This window comes from Balaenoptera borealis (assembly GCF_965194805.1).
Source record: "Balaenoptera borealis genome assembly, chromosome: 8".
NCBI lineage: Eukaryota > Metazoa > Chordata > Mammalia > Artiodactyla > Balaenopteridae > Balaenoptera > Balaenoptera borealis.
In genome coordinates this window covers 46730015-46746770 of record NC_138865.1, presented here as the reverse complement: position 1 = coordinate 46746770, position 16756 = coordinate 46730015, and the positions used below count along the sequence as shown (strand labels likewise).

Below are 16756 nucleotides of genomic sequence, written 5' to 3'. Positions count from 1 at the left end.
TGGGGGCAGGGTAAGAGGAGGTAGTAATAACCAAACAACAACAACAAAAGACAAGACTCCTGCCAACAGAGAGCTTACAGTCTGGTTTGGCAAACATGAATAACAAAGACAAATGGAAGCTTATGCAAGACAGTATATGATAAAGCATTTGGGGATTGAGGAAGTACAACGAGAATGTAAAAAGAAATTGTGGAAATTGATGAACAAAAACATCACCTACCAGTCAAGGTCAATTGCATTACCAACAGGAGGAAAGGTACTGTTCCATCTCCAACAAGTAACAGGAAGGTTACTACTTCACTACACAGCAGGAGGTATTCCCCTCACCTGGCAACAGCCCAGCCAATGAGAGATTGTCACAGTTCAGCCAATGAAATGCCAGTACACTTCGAGCTCCTAGTTACTTCCGTTGGACACTTTGTTTATAATAGCCCCTCTGAACTCCTCCTTCTCATCTATAACGCAACACTCCTCGGCTTCCTTCCCTGGACTTGTCTGCAGTCACGACAGATTGCACGTCCCAAACTGCAATTCTTTGCTGTTCTGAAATAAATCCGTTTTGCTGGTAAAATAACTAGCTGTTTTAATGGTTTAGGTCAACATAATGATATCAGTGCGGGCTTGAGTTGAACCACAGTTAAAAAATTGATGGACTCCTGTAGCTAATTTAGTCCAGTGGGGATATTTTGCAATAGAAAAATTTGAAAGGTGAGACTGCAATACCCAGGTATTCAACCCACTAAAAAAGAACACAGTGAAGAATAGAGGCAGGAACAAGAGTGGGGAGCCGTCAGGTCATGAAGGAGGCCAATCAGGCAGAAAAACATAGAACCTTTTCTTCTCTTTTCTCTATCCTTCATTGTTTTGTTACAGTGTTCTCCAAACCAGTATTATTAGGCCAGAGAAAGAAATGCTGTGCTCTTACCTGGTTTCAAGAGGAGGGCATATGAGAAACCCCCAGTGATTACTAGAGAATATTGGGGGTAGGTGGGGAAGAGGTGAAGGTTGAGAGCAGTAGAATATGCAGTGTTAACTACAGGGAGTTTTTTATACACTCAGTAATTTATAGTCTAAACTATGAGGTACCAGGGATTTATTTGTAGACTTTGGGTATTTTATTATTTATTTATTTTTGAATTTTATTTTATTTAATTTTTATACAGCAGGTTCTTATTAGTTATTTATTTTACACATATTAGCGTATATATGTCAATCCCAATCTCTGAATTCATCCCACCACCACCACCCACCTCCCTGCCACTTTCCCCCCTTGGTGCCCGTACTTTTGTTCTCTACATCTGTGTCTCTATTTCTGCCCTGCACACCAGTTCATCGACTTTGGGTGTTTTAAGCAGCTCTGTAATGCTGCAGAGACTGAAGTAGCCTAAAAAATTATGTTTTTATACAGTATTTTCTAAGAACATCAAATTGCCTTCTCAAGACCACCACATTATCATCTCTTCTTAAGGAATAAATTTTGATTTATAGCTAGAGTCAGAACTTGGTATCTGTACTCTAATTCAGTTCCAGGATGTGCTTCTGACCTATTGTTGTGAACACTTGGAAAACATTTGCTCCATGTTTGAGCAAACTGTGTGTTAATATCCTTTCTTCCTCCTCCCCCGCGCATTTTCTCTCTCGCCTCAGCAGATATGAAATTTGAACAGAAGGTCTTGAAGTTCCCAGTTTTATGCATTCTTTAAATGTTTAAAAATAAATTTTATATTTAAAAAATTCTTCCCTTTACTCACAAACCCCCCACCCACCAATGAATAGCTTCAACTAAAGTGGCATAAACTACTTTATTCTCTCCCAGGCTCAGTACCCTAAGATTCCTTGATCAGAATTTTTTCTAATTAGGGCTCTCTCTCTCCCAAGCTATCAGGGCCTGAGGCCCTGTGGCTGATTTGCTCTGTGCTAAGGTTAGTCCTGATTTCCATGTCTTTGTTGAGCAGACATATGGGAAGGGACAAAATCGTACTTCACTGTCAAAAATGATTCAATAAAGTTCCACTTTTTATTTTTAAATAGCATCTTGAGAGAAAGTTTTATCCCCACTCAGCCCCTCACATGGTAGCAATCATCACAGAAACACACAGCCCTCCTTGGTTATGAACTACCAGCCGGTCCACAATCAGCCCCCTTCAGATGTAACTGCCCACAGGTCAAAAGTGAGCAGTCGGTCCTAAACTTCCTGGATAGTCAACAGACAGGTTGCTATCTCTGGGCTCCTTTTTGCAACAATCTCTACCTTTAGGATGTGTCAGAATTGGGAAGGAGAAGAGCCAAAACAATTCCTACATAATCATCCTACCCTACTGCCACCCACAGTAATCTCAATGTTTTTGAAATGAACGCATAAACAGTGCTCACTGTATGTGATATGCTAGGCACTCTTCAGAGCACTTTGGCAATACTGACTCACCTAATTCACTCGATCCTCATAATAACCTTAGGAAGTAGCTACCATTATTATCCCCAATTTACAGATGAGGACACAGATGTATAAAGAGGTTAAACAATTTGTCCAACGTTACACAGCTAGTAAGATTTCCAGAAAAGGGAAATTAGGTCTTCCCCCCAAAAAGACAGATATTTGATTTTCCAAAAAACCGTGTGAATCAAATCAAATTAAAATATATTCCTGGGGATTCTTTTTTGTTTTCTATGCCTATAATTTATTCATCCCTAGAAATGTCAGGTTAGGACAAAACTATAAATCAACTCTAGTTAACAAGTGGCAGTAGGATGGATAAGAAGATGGGTGCGGAAATTCTGAAAAAGTTCACCAGTGGTATCCTTTTGGTGAGGCTGTAGTAGCCAGGAGGATCAGGCTAATCTCTAGAAAATTCCCTCTAAAAATCTTTTGCCTTCCCTATGGATTAAATTGCAACTCTACTACAGCAACAAGAACTTTTAGGACTTATCTTGCTTCTTCCCTGTTGTCAGGTGGAAGATAAGAGAAGCTCTCTACTGAAGACTTGATGGAAAATAGAAAGAGAAAAGAAGAATTAAAAGCAAAAATAAGTTAGGAATAAAAACTATGGAGTTTGTGCTTTAAAGAGGAACTAATACAATGAATAACCACTAGTTAGCCTAATATAGCAAAAATAGAGAAAGTACAAATACTGATTGTGGTTTGATAAGGGAAAAGAATTGCAGTTATACAGGAAATTAAATGTTTGAAAACCTAGATAAAATGATTCATTTTTCTAGGAAGACAAACTACCAAAATTGACTTAAGAAGTGATAAAAATACTAACAGGTCAATAATCATGGAGGATATTAACAACGTTTTCAAAGAGCTACTTTCTGAAGTAGTGCCAAACTTGATTTCAAAATTAAATTATTTTATTCTTAAAAAAACACATAATTCCTATGATATTTAATATATCTCAGAATATAACAAAATACAACAAAATAAAGGAAGATTCCTAATTATTTTACAAATCCAGAGCAACATTTATACCAAATCCTGAGAAAGTTAGCACACCGAAATGATAAAATTACACTAATATCACTTTTTATGATCAATGAAAAAAAAAAACAAAAACCCTAAACAAAACCCAGTAGTATATTGTGAGAATAATTCTTTATGACCAAGTTTGACATTATTGAAAAGCAAAGATATTCCAGCATTAACATATCAATAATTGTAACTGACTGTTGGAATAGACCAATAGAAAAAGACCATATCATCCCTTTAGTAGATGCTTAAGAAGTATTTGATGAAATCCAACATTTCCATTACAAATGAGGATTATGTAATACTTTCTTAACTAAACATAAATTCATATTTATGCATGCATACATGTACCTACATACACACTAAATATACGTATAAAATACCAAAGGTCACTATGATGTTTAGACTTGACAGTGATATTGTAGAAGCACTGCAAATAAAGTCAAGATCAAATTAAGGGTAATTTTTATCATCAGTGCTATTTATTATTATTCTGGATGTACTGACAAAGTTGGACACTAGTACTATGAATATTTAAAAAAAGAAGAAAATACTATAATCATTTAAAGTTGATATGCTTGTTACTATAAAATCCCAAATAAAATCAATTTGAATTTAATATGAGAACTTATTGAAGATTTTTTATATCCTAAACAATGACACAGAAGAAAATTTAATGGAAAAATCCTACTTTCTATGGCCATAAAACCACAAAAATTCGTGAGAATAAACTTAATACAGAGGTTGTAGAAATTATGAACTAATGAAGACTTGAAGAAAGTGACATATTTTGTTCTGGAATCAGATGATTCAATGTTGTAAAGCTATCAATGTTTCCTACATAAATCTAGAAATGAAACACTGCTCTCCCATAAAAATACAAACCAACTTGTTTTAGAATTGATTTGGAAGAATAAACATACAATAATGCACAGATAAATCTTAAGTGTAATCAGGGCTTAATAAACCTACTAATATAAAGACATAAACTGATTAACAGAGTATGGTGCTGGCCAAAAAATAGATCAGTGGAACAGAAGAGAGAGCTCGAAAAGAAACCCAAGAATATGTGGGAATTTCATGTGTATAAAAATGACATTTTAATTTAGTAGAAAATAGCTATTAACTAAGTGTCAATGGGACAATAGGAAGCAATTTGAAACAAATAAACTAGAGCCTTTATTTCTTACACAAAATTCAGAGTGGATCAAATATTTTAATGTAAACAATGAAAATACAAAAGTTCTAGGAGAGGACTTCCCTGGTGGCGCAGTGGTTTAGAATCTGTCTGCCAATGCAGGGGACACGGTTTCGAGCCTTGGTCCGGGAAGATCCCACATGCCGCAGAGCAACTAAGCCCGTGCGCCACAACTACTGAGCCTGCGCTCTAGAGCCCGTGAGCCACAACTACTGAGCCCACGTGCCATAACTACTGAAGCCCGAGCGCCTAGAGCCCGTGCTCCACAACAAGAAAAGCCACTGCAATGAGAAGCCCGCGCACCGCAATGAAGACCAGCCCCGACTCGCCACAACTAGAGAAAGCCCACGTGCAGCAACAAAGACCCAACACAGCCAAAAATAAATTATAAATAAATTTATTTTAAAAAAATGTTCTAGGAGAAAATTTAAGTGGATGCAACTTGCTGGTAGGAAATGCTTAAAACATGACAAAATCTGAAAGTCATAAAAACACTGATAATTTTAAATAAAAATAAAAATCACCTATTAGCTTACCTTAAACAACATAAACTGATAGGCAACAACTTTAGAAGAAACCAATTTCAGTATAACTAGAAACCAAAGGACCAATATCCATCGTATATAAAACACCTAAATATCAATGAGGAAAAGATAAATAACTGACAGTCCTCAAAATTAATAAGGTTATAAAAATATAATCAGAGAGCTCACTGTGTCCTATGGTAAGACATTTATTGTTTCTGGGAGTTTAAATTAGCACAACCTCCTACAAGGCAATCTGGCAATAACTAGTAAAATAAGAAATATTAATAATTTTGACCTAGTAATTTCACTTAGTGAACATTTGTATCAGTGCAGAAAGACATTTTTTCCCCCAAATTGTCAGGCATTGGAAACAGCCTGCATGCCCATTTGTGAGGGTTGCATATATATGCTATAGTGTATCTCTGTACATGGAGATAGGTCTCCGTGTGTGGAAACGGTAGTAATTCTAATATATATATATATCATGTAACAATTATAGAGTATAGGCCTTGTGTAGATTATTTACTGCTATAACCCAGAGCCTAGAACATTGATGTTCAATAAATGTTTGCATGTTGAATGAACAAATGTGTCATTATATGTTAAAAGTCAACTGTAAAATGACATGCAGTGTAAAATCATATACGTATAAAAAGTCTATCTCTTTAACAGTAGCATAGTAGTCTTCAAGAGATTTTCACTGCCTAATTTGTCAATGTCTATAATTTTCACATTTTAATAAACATGCAAGTATCTATGATTAAAATATTAAAGTACTGAGAGAGCACTTCTCTATGCCTCTATACTAAAGCTATGCTATTTGGTCCCGCCTAAACTTAAATTTGTTGGGATTAAATTAACATTAGGTAGTGGGATACAATATTACAGAACGATGTTATATTCTGGGAAAGGAAAAAAAGAAGAGAATGGTTAAGGAATTTTCATTAAAGAAAGCAAATATGATCGAGACAAGACAATGAAAAGAGCTTTACCAAGCACCTTCACATACACATTCATTTAATTCTCATAGTATTATTTGTCTATTAAAAATGAGAAGAGTAATGTCTAGAAAGAAGACAAGACCCAAAATCAGTACTGGAGAATCAAGACTTGAACTTGCTTTAATCACCCCATTCTATTTCTAGTGCTATGACAATCATCACTATGTAGCAGGTGCCTCTAGCTGGGGAGATGGTATCTCTTTGGTGGAGAAGGAAGAGGGGGAGGCAGGGGATTGGATGGGGAAGCCCAAATTTCTATCTAAAACATATTTGTATAGCCTACTAGTTATTACCATGGCTATTTGCTTACTTGCAATATTTTTTTTCACCCATAAAGAAAAATTGAGACTTTGGGTCAGACTACTAAGGCACTGTTTTTCTACTCAAAATAAAGCTCACTCCTCTCCTGTGCGGTCAAATTTCAATTTGTAAAGGTTATAAATCAAACATGAACACATGCTGATCCAAATGTAAAGAAACTGCAAGAAAAAATATGGTGTTTCCATTTCTGTATTGTTTGGTCTGCTTGGACACATGCCTATGAGTGAGTTTTTATTTATAAAGACACAGGATAGATTGTATATTATTCTTCTGATGGGGGGAAATTCACAGGCTTTATGCACAGAGTATTATATTTCTGGGCATCAAAATTACTTTCTACCTGTATTAAATCCCTGTGTTTCCATAATGAAAAGAAAGCCTTTGTGCTCTAATGAATGATACTGTGCAATTTATAATCAAAGGTTATGAATTTCCACTTTGCAGCATTCCCTTTTCAAACACCTACAGGCTTTCAATATGTGTTCCAACTGCACTTACAGAGATAACAACCCTATCCTAATAATGCCTTAATATTGGATTACAAGGAAGAACACAATATTAGGTTGGAATGAAACACAGTTTTTCTCCAATGAAGAAAACTGGAAAAACAAAACCAGAAAACTCAACTTGTTTCATTTCTTACTTTTAGGAGAAGCTTTAGAAATAATTTGCTTTACTTTTCAATTACTGACTCCCCAGCTGTTCGGAGGCAGAAGGGAAAACTATGAGTATATTGCAACTGCTATTGAATTTTAATTCTCCTCTGTGAATTCCAGTCAGAAATTCTCATCATTGGTGCTTTATTTATTGGTAGCTTATTTATTGGGAGAGAAGCTCTATGAGAGCATTCAGATTCATTTAAGAAAAATATGTAAGCCATGGACACATAATGGTTTCCAGCTTTGGGGAAACAAGTTTACCTTGATAATACCATACATTTACTATAAGAATCCAGTTGCTCTGTGTTTCGATTTCCATCAAATTCAATAACCTGGAGCCAGGAATCCAGATGTAACAGGAAACAGAAGCCACACGCAACATGAAAGGATCAGGCATGAAAAGTTATGCCTCTAAGAGGGTCCCATACGTTCCTACTTAAACTCTCTTAGTTTTCACCTTTGCACACAACCTTAACAAGTCATATTTCCTTATGTCTACTCTTTTTTCTTCAGTGTCCACCCGATAGTCAGAATGGTCTTTTTAAAACACAAGACTGTTTACGCTACTTCCAGCATAAAACTTGTGCACATAGGATATGCCCAATATGTGCTTGTGGAAATGAATTACTTCTTTTTCTGTAAAATAAGCTCCATTGAAATGACAGAATAAATTTTAAATTACATGCCAGTGTAATAACTATTTATAATTAAAAGACAAAATTGACTCTGGATTTGAGGAAATAGATGATACAAGGTAGTATGTCCAGATGACTAACCACTGCTGATTTGAATCCCTTCTTTCTAATGAATCATTTACTAAAATAGAAAAGATCTTTATTGAAACAAATATCTAAGAAGATTTGGGGATTCTATCCTTGCTTGCTGGGTCTAAAGGTTTTTCTCCCATTTCCTCTTACATACCTCTTAATTATGTATTAAGGGGAACAATAATATCAGACATGCTGGCCTCAAAGTACACAATATCCTCCCTAAACTGGAGCCAATTCCAGAAAATGCTACTCCCTTCAACAGAAACTAACAGGAGTCAGTATAATTCAGTGAGAGTAACCACTCCAAGGAATGTTTTTTCAAACATGCAGTAGATCCAATTAGCATTGTTAAAGAAACTACTATGCACCAGGCAGTGTACTAGGCATTTTGAAATAGATGCTCTCATTCAATCCCAAAATATCCACATCCATTTTATCACACAGGCATTTTAATCCCAATTTTGCAAATGAAGTTCACAGAGATTGAAATTTTCCAGTGAAAATAATACATCTCTCAAACCTCAGGCAGATGAAAATATAATTTATAAAAGTTTTTTTCTGGGATATTATAAAGGAAAAAAATTGCTAATTTGCATTGAATCTAGGAAGATGAAGATCAGACAGGAATAATTTATTAGTACTTAGCCAATAATATCCAGTATATATATATGTAATATATATAATATCCATATATATATAAATATCCACTGCCTCAGATAAACTTGAGCATACCAACTGCTAAAAGAACGAGCTCTTTGCAGGACCAAGGATGTCCCTCCAGGCTGCTTAGATGAATCATACTCCTGATGATGATGATGGTGGTGGTAATGCTATATTATACTGTTAACTTACTGAGCACTTTCTAGATGAGAAAACTGGAGCTCAGGGAGTGTAAAGAAGTTCTGAGAGGGACAAAAACTTTGGATTGAGGTAACTGTTGAGTCCAAACTCATGTTCTTTACTCTAGCATGGGTACTACAACTGTCCAACTGCCTGCCCCATATCCATGCCCCTGCCCTAATGCTGTGCTCACCCAGCAACCTCCTGGTCAGACATTTGGTTTCCCAAGTACTTAGCCAAGATATTAGCCTAGATAATGAAGATTCGAGCACTTTGAAGGTGGCCACACATATTGTACCTAAATGGATTGGCCTTGTTAGTTTACTAACTACACAGGATAAGTTTAATTATTTTGACTCTTATTTCCCTCCGAGTCTTCTTACTCTGGGAGCAAATGAAAAAAAATCAAGTTTCTGTGACTGAAAAGTTCAGAAACAGAAAGACTGCCCTCCTGTGAACCCTGACAGCTCAGGTTGTCTCTTTTTGTAATTCTGAGTCGTTTATCAACAGTGGTTTTCTCACAGTCTGCAGACACAACGGGAAGGCTTCTAATGAAGTGCCTTAAACTCCTGCCAAGTTTATCCACAGGAATTTCCTCAGAGGAGATGCTGCTATCAGAAGCAAAATCTCTGAAGTACCGATGAAGAGCCTTGAGTAAGAGAAAAGGTAGTAAAGGAAAGTCAGAGAAAGGAGGGCCCTTCAAGATGGTTAGGGAGCCTGGAAGACAAGGAAGCAGGCCTCACCTCTCCCCAGCCATTTCCTCCCTCAGCATGTCACGTGTCTTTCCTTCAGTTTATCTCCTCCTTCTCTTTCAAAATTGGATTAGAACGACCTCGGAGCTCAGCAGAGCATGTCTAATGACAAGGCTATGAGTGGGAGGGACGCTTCTATTAGGATACCTCTGGGGGTGACAACGAAGGGCCAACCTGGGCATAGACAAGAGGGGATTGCCCTTCCAACTGCTATTTCCACTTAGAGCTCCTTGGCAGGGGAGTACAGCAATTCCCAAGGATGGTCTAAGAATGAGTTTCAGAGGAAACAATCTGACTGTGCAGTTACAATACAGCTAAGGAACCATCCTTCACAAAGTACCCATTAAGGAGGAATTGGTTAGCTCCAATTTTCACTTCCACTGTAAATACTTATAAAGGACCAGATTCAGAAACAAGTCTTTATTTAGATTATTCCTCATTCCTTTATTTTGTTTGCAAAGTACGTGTATAACAGAATGCTATACAAATTAGTAAAAGGATCAAAGAGAAAAATAAGAGTACAACGATAAAACAGCTAAAAGAAAGTTGCACACAGACCTACATATGAGGACAGACTTGAATAATCGCTAAATTCTCAGATACTTCATCATTTTCATGCTTGATTTAAGGGTATAACAAACTGCTTCACACGTGCATAAAAATGGTGATTGTAAATATTTTCTTATTTTGTCACCTGGTCTGCAAATCGGCATAGAATGGAAAATATTTTAATTTTGTTTTGTGAATTATTTAAAAAGTGATCTGCACAGTGTTTTCCCATATGTATTATAAGTGTGTAAATGTCTGAGGTGAATCCACAGAGAATTAAAATACTGAAATAATGTTATGGTACATTTTAAAATGAAAGTTCCCTTTGCTCAAAAATAATAACAGAAACGGTATCTAATTCTTTGTTTCAAACAAGTTTTAATGGGCATATGGGCAGATTTCCTTTATTCTTAGATCATTAATTTATGAACCTTTTTTCTGATATAAATTTTATTGATTTTCATATCTGAACATTAGAAAAAATACTAATTTGAAAATATAAATAAACTTTTAAATTTCTTTATAGCCTTCTGGGATTTCCTGGGATTAATTATTTACAAATCTGATAAAAAAAACAAATGATGTTTCCTGCTTTACTTGATTGCTTAGCTAAATAAAGACAATAAAAATGATCTCAAATAAGCTTCAGTAACTGAAAACAGTTGATATAACTGAATATATTTCCTGTCACCTTTATTTTGCTTGCAACGTATATATATAATAGAATGCAATACTGACATTATTGTAATAAGATTAGAGCAAAGAGCAGAATAAGAGTAAAACAATAAAACAGCTACACGAAAGCTGCACACAGACATATATATGAGGACAGACCTGAATAACTGCTAAATTCTCAGACAGTTCATCATTTTCATGCTTGATTTAAGGAGATAACACACTGCTTCACACATGTATAAAAATGGTGATTGTAAATATTTTCATATTTTATTAGAAAGGTGACAGTTTCTGTTCAGAGAAAACTGACTAGGAGATCCCCCTAACCCAAACTCATTGAACAGGAACTCATGGTTCAGACAATTGCTGACATGGTGTGATGATGGCCCAGCTGTCAGTGAATACAGTTCCCTGGGAATGTGCTGCCTTAAAAAAGGGAATCTACATCAGTTGTGAAAAACAAAAAAACTAGTTACTAGGATCATTGTCTATTGTTCCAGGCGGCAGGGAAGATCTGCTGAACTGAGCATGTCACTGTACTGCTTCTGCTGATTGTAGTCTAGCGGAGTCCAGCTGAAATAATGTCCATCTTGTGTGATATCATGAGAGAGGGTTCTGGCTTACGGTGATTTTCTGTGAGGGGGCCCACTTATTAGAAGGAAGGATGACCACCACCCCCGCCCCCCAGACCTACTGTATTAAAAAATAAGTGAAAAAGATGAAGAAAAACTGAAACACCAAATTCTGGCTGCCAAATTATTTACTCCCTGACCTACCTCTAGTGATATGGACAACATATCATGCTAATTATCTACTATCTTTCTGTGACTTTATAGCAGGCTCCACTCATCAAACTCACATTTCCAGATTGTCCTGTTAAAGATAAAAGTCAGAATCTCTGTCTTTTCTGTTTCACCCTTACCTCCTCTTCTGCTCATGCTTCTCATCTCCTCTGCAAATGTGCACTGTTAATTCTTTCATCCTTCTACAGCCATTCATTTATTCACTGAGTGTTTAATGATAGCTTCTAAAGAGAGGGAAGTTGTTCCTCTTTTGTTCATTATTCTGTGTTCAGTGCTTGGAACAGTACTTGATAATATCAAACAGTAGCTACTGAATGAATGAATGAATGAACTGAGTGTCAGGCACCATACTGATTGCTGGCTTGTAGATGCACATTCCCATTAATCAGACTCTCTAATCCACCAGGATTCTACTATCTTCTTGATTCTCCTACTACCATTTTGAACATCCATGTCCCCGCAAAGTGTCTGATGTTATTCAATCTTCCAGTTCCTATCTTTCCAGTGTTTTCAGGTGGGGACTTCCCCAATCAGCCCTGGGGCCCACAAAATCTCATCCATTGCATCAATAGCTGGAACACTGCACCAATGTTCCGGACAAAGGTTGAAGGACAGAGAGGGCAAGATTAATAATATACATAGATAATACTTTTACAAAGTGAAGTAACTTCTAATAGGCTCTAAGTTGTATAGACACAACTTTGTTCTTATTTGTAAAAACTAATGGGCAATACCATCACGCAAGTAAAGTGAAATGTGCCTTAGAACACCAGGACCACTTGGGGAAAAAAAAAAAAATAAGAGCTCATAGCAAGTAGGGGAACAAGGTCGGGGTGCGTGATGTTAAGGATATAATTAAGAGGAAAAAAATGTTGGCAATGAACTTTAATATCATTATCCACAGTTATTTTTCCAATTAATGTACAAAAGGTATACGTATAATGATTTTTCATTTGAAAACAAGTGAAAGAAGTACATATTTTAAACATAAACTCATTAAAAATTACTTGGTACCAGTATAAACTAAAAGATAGTATTAGTCTCATTTGTTGAAAAAAAAAAAAGACAAATCGAGTGACCCTCCTAAAGCTAGAAAGGAAACCAATTATTACAGTTTCCCATCTCTATTTATATTGCAAATTGAGTGAGAAGGATTCGCAACAGCCAAGGTACGGAAACAATCTAAGTGTCCACCAATGCATGAATGGATAAAGAAAATGTGTTATGTAAATGTGTGTGTGTGTGTGTGTGTGTGTGTGTGTGTGTGTGTGTGTGTGTGTGTATACTTATCTATAGGTATCTATGTGTGTACACACACACATTGGAATATTGTTCAGCCTTAACCAAAAGAAGGAAATCTTGCCATTTCTGACAACATGGATGAAGCTGGAGGACACAATGCTAAGTAAAATAAGCCAGACACAGCAAGACAAATACGGCATGATCTCACTTCTATGTGGAATCTAAAATAGTCTAATTCATAAAAGCAAAGAGTAGAATGGTGGTCACCATGGACTAAGGGCAGGGGGAAATGGGGAGATATTGGTTGAAGGGTTCAAAGCTTCTGTTATACAGGATCAGTAAATTCTGGAGATCTAATATACAGCATGGCTACTTTAGTTAATAATATACTGTATTATATAATGGAAATTTGCTAACAAGAGTTGATCTTAGCAACACACACACACCAAACTTACTGTGTGAAGTGATGGGCATGTGGTAATAACTTCACAATGTATATGTATATCAAAACATCACTTATATACCTTAAATACACACAGTTTTTATTTGTCAAGTATACTTCAATAGCACTAGGAGAAAAATATGCTACAACAACAATTATCCCTAATAGTAAAGTGGAAGTCATATTCTGAGAAATCCAGGAAGAATTGAGTGGTCTCCTATAAATTCAAAATGTCTTTGGAGTTTTATCTTATATCCTACAATTTCAAAAACAGTTTGGATCAAATTCCTTAATATATCCATATTTTTCCTGCACTTTTTCGGGAACATATGACAGAAACCAAGATCAAACTAATTTAGGCAAAAAGGGGATCTTCACTAAAATACAGGAAGAGCAAGATACTTGCATCACATTAAGTGCCCCCGGCTTCCCTTCTACACATGAAGGAGGCAGTCTTTCATGTCCCAGTATTGTTGAAAAATCACAAGAAAAGGCTCTGACTCACCTGGCTTAGGTCAGATACACACCAGATCAACCACCTGGAGCTAAGGAGGCAGAAATACGGTGTAATATGGACGCCTTCTCAGAAACACATGGCTTCTATAAAGGAATAAGCCTTTCCCTATTCAAGGAAGAAACGCTAAGGAGCTCAAACGGCAATAGCAATTCTACTACACCTTTTACAAATATGAAATGTAATTATTTATTTACTGTGGGTTAAAATTTGTGTTTTAGGAAGACATTTTGCATTTTCTCTGCATTATTTTATCTCCTTATGTACTACTCTCTATTCTGGACAAGGCTCAGCGGTAACAGTCTTGATGGGGTTCTAGGGTCCCACCATGTGGCCGTAGAAGCTATCACTTACACGAGTCTTAATTTAGATATGATTGTTCATGCGTGTTAGCACAACCGTAGTACAGTAGAGCATAGAGAAGGTTGGCATGGGCATGTGGGAGAATACTTTTTGAGTGCACTGTTAAACACTGGTGAGAATAAGGTGGAGGGACGGTGTTGCTCATGGAAAGCCAAGTGCTGGGGTACTCTGAGGAACAGGTTGGGGTGTTTAGATTTTACCCCCTCGGCAACAGAGATAAGTTAGAAATTTTAAAGCTGGAGAGAGTTACATTCATATTTGTGTTTTAGTAAGTAACTCTCGAAGGAATGTGAAAGGTCAATCAAAGGAGCCAGAAACCAGAGGCACAACAGTCACTGCATTAGTCTATTATAAATATTCCAGACAAGAGGACACTGAAAAGGAGGCATCAACAGAGACTGTGGTTAAGTGGGGTTGAGTAAGAGAGAACGGTCAAAGGTAAGGGAGACTGTGAGCTACTGGGAAGAACATCACACGAAGAGAATGCATCATTTTTAAATACTTTGTGGTCACCTGAAATTAATGTGATACAAATGCAAAGTCTCCCTGACTTTTTTTGATACATTGTAACAATATTGAAACAATCCAAAGGTTTAAAACTTTCCGAAGGAATTCTAAAACGCACTCAAAATAACCTGTAGAATTCAGGTGGAAAGATACGGAAAAACTGAATCAGAAGGCCTAAGGGTAACGTGTGATGGTACCATATGTTGTTTCTTTCAATAACTTTTTGGCTCGTTCTTAAGCAAAGGCAAAAATAAATAAAAATAAGAATACACGTTCAAAGACCCACCAGCAGCATCAAGATCATGAGGCCGAGTTTCTTTTCCTTCTCTGAGGACTGTAGGGTCCGCCCGATTCAGTAATCACCACCACACCCACCACATACCTATGGCACAGTTTCCTGCCTCAACAGGCGCCAACTTGCCTACTTACAATTCACTGGACTTCGCTGAAACTCTGTTAAGAATTGTTCCACTGATTTGACTTCCTGGTGTAACCAAGAATGGTTCCACAGCAGCCCGAAATTAAGATTTCTTTTGGCCCTGGCTTGTAACATTGCATCAAGATGTGATTAAGTAGGTCAGCACACATTTGTTCAGGAAATGATTCTGCCTATACTTTTACCTAAAGTCAAAAATGTCAAAATCATCAGGAAAAACACTTTCTTTAAACTTTAGAAATTATTCTTTGTGTAAATGCAGTAAAAAATATTCCACTAGCCCTATCATAGATTGGAATTAACACTTCTGACAACTTTTTAAAAGTGGATGGTGCCTATATATATTGTTCATTTTTATCCCTACTAGAGTGACTATTTTGACCTTTGCAGGTATTTTACAAACTTAGGATTCATGACCTTTCATTCACCAATTCACTAGCTATTCACAGATCACTGAAAATGTGTCAGGCACTATACTAGATATTACAGTAAAATATACGATGATAATGAATATATTAATTTTAAATGTTACTATTCTAAGAATTTTACATTTATTTACCTATTAAATTTTCTTAAAATGTTATGAAATCTGGAAAATTTTAACAACTCCATTTTAGAGATGAAAATATAGAAGCATAGAGAGATTAAATAATTTGCTTACAGATACACAGCTAAAAAAGTGTTGAAGCTAAGATCTGGAGCCAGGTTATCTGTTCCTAGAGCCATTCTATGGTAAAAGATGAATAATACTGAATTACACTGGAGCATTAGAGATAAATGTCTCAAGAGTAAGATGGAAGCAAAGATCACCTTGAACATTGGGAAATCCAAAAAGCCATCAGAGGGGGCAACGTTTGCAAAGTATTGGGGTAATTTACGCCTTTGAGCTGGCTGGTCCACTCCCATACATGTGGCTGGCACTACTTCATCAGGGTAAGCTCTTGGCATCTCGGCTAAGGGTTCCAGCCCCAAGCCTTGAACTACTCCTTCAATTCCCTTGCACTTTCCTGACTGGTTTCACGTCTCCTGTCTCCTTGGCTCCCTGTTTCTCGCCTAGTATACTGATAGAGGGCCCCCATTCATCACATTGAATTATTGCTGAATATTTCTCCTTCCTTAACAATTTTGACTTTCAGTTGAGTATGACTCCCACTGGCCCTTGGGCAAGCTTTGCCTCCAGTCACTCGGACTCCTTGATGCAGTGAAGCACCAATGTCATCTCCGGGCAGCTTCTAGTTTGGGCCATTCTTCCTCCCAGTGAATCCCTAAAACGTGAAACTAGACATAAAGGCCTTTTAATTTTTCACTTTGTTTCTAATTTTGACAAAGACACTTTAAGCGCAAACCCAAACTTCTAAAATAAGGACAAGTACAAAGTCATAAAATTTACAGTTTCTCTAAAGAACAATATTTCTTATGGTTCACTGTACAACATTTGTTCAAACCAGAAGTGGATCAATAGTGTTTTATTGGTCCTTTTCATGCTAAACCTTTGTTAATGGTACACTAAATTTTGTTACTTTGCTGCACTTCACCGCACAGACCCTCGGACACACTGGGGAGATTCAGGGCGCAAAGTTTGGGGTTAAGAAGTCTAACTGTGGAGGGAAGCGAGGTACAAAAAGGACGTGGGATAATTCATCACTCTCCTTTCACTACTCACTCCGAGGTTTTACATAAAAGATGCCTGG

At 36.7% G+C, this 16756-nt stretch overlaps 1 protein-coding gene across 7 annotated transcripts in view; it reads right to left on the bottom strand.

Moving 5' to 3' along the window:
* The window catches only part of LINGO2 (leucine rich repeat and Ig domain containing 2), a 1216268-nt gene that overhangs the window by 192363 nt on the left and 1007149 nt on the right, over window positions 1-16756 (bottom strand). The window lies entirely within an intron of this gene.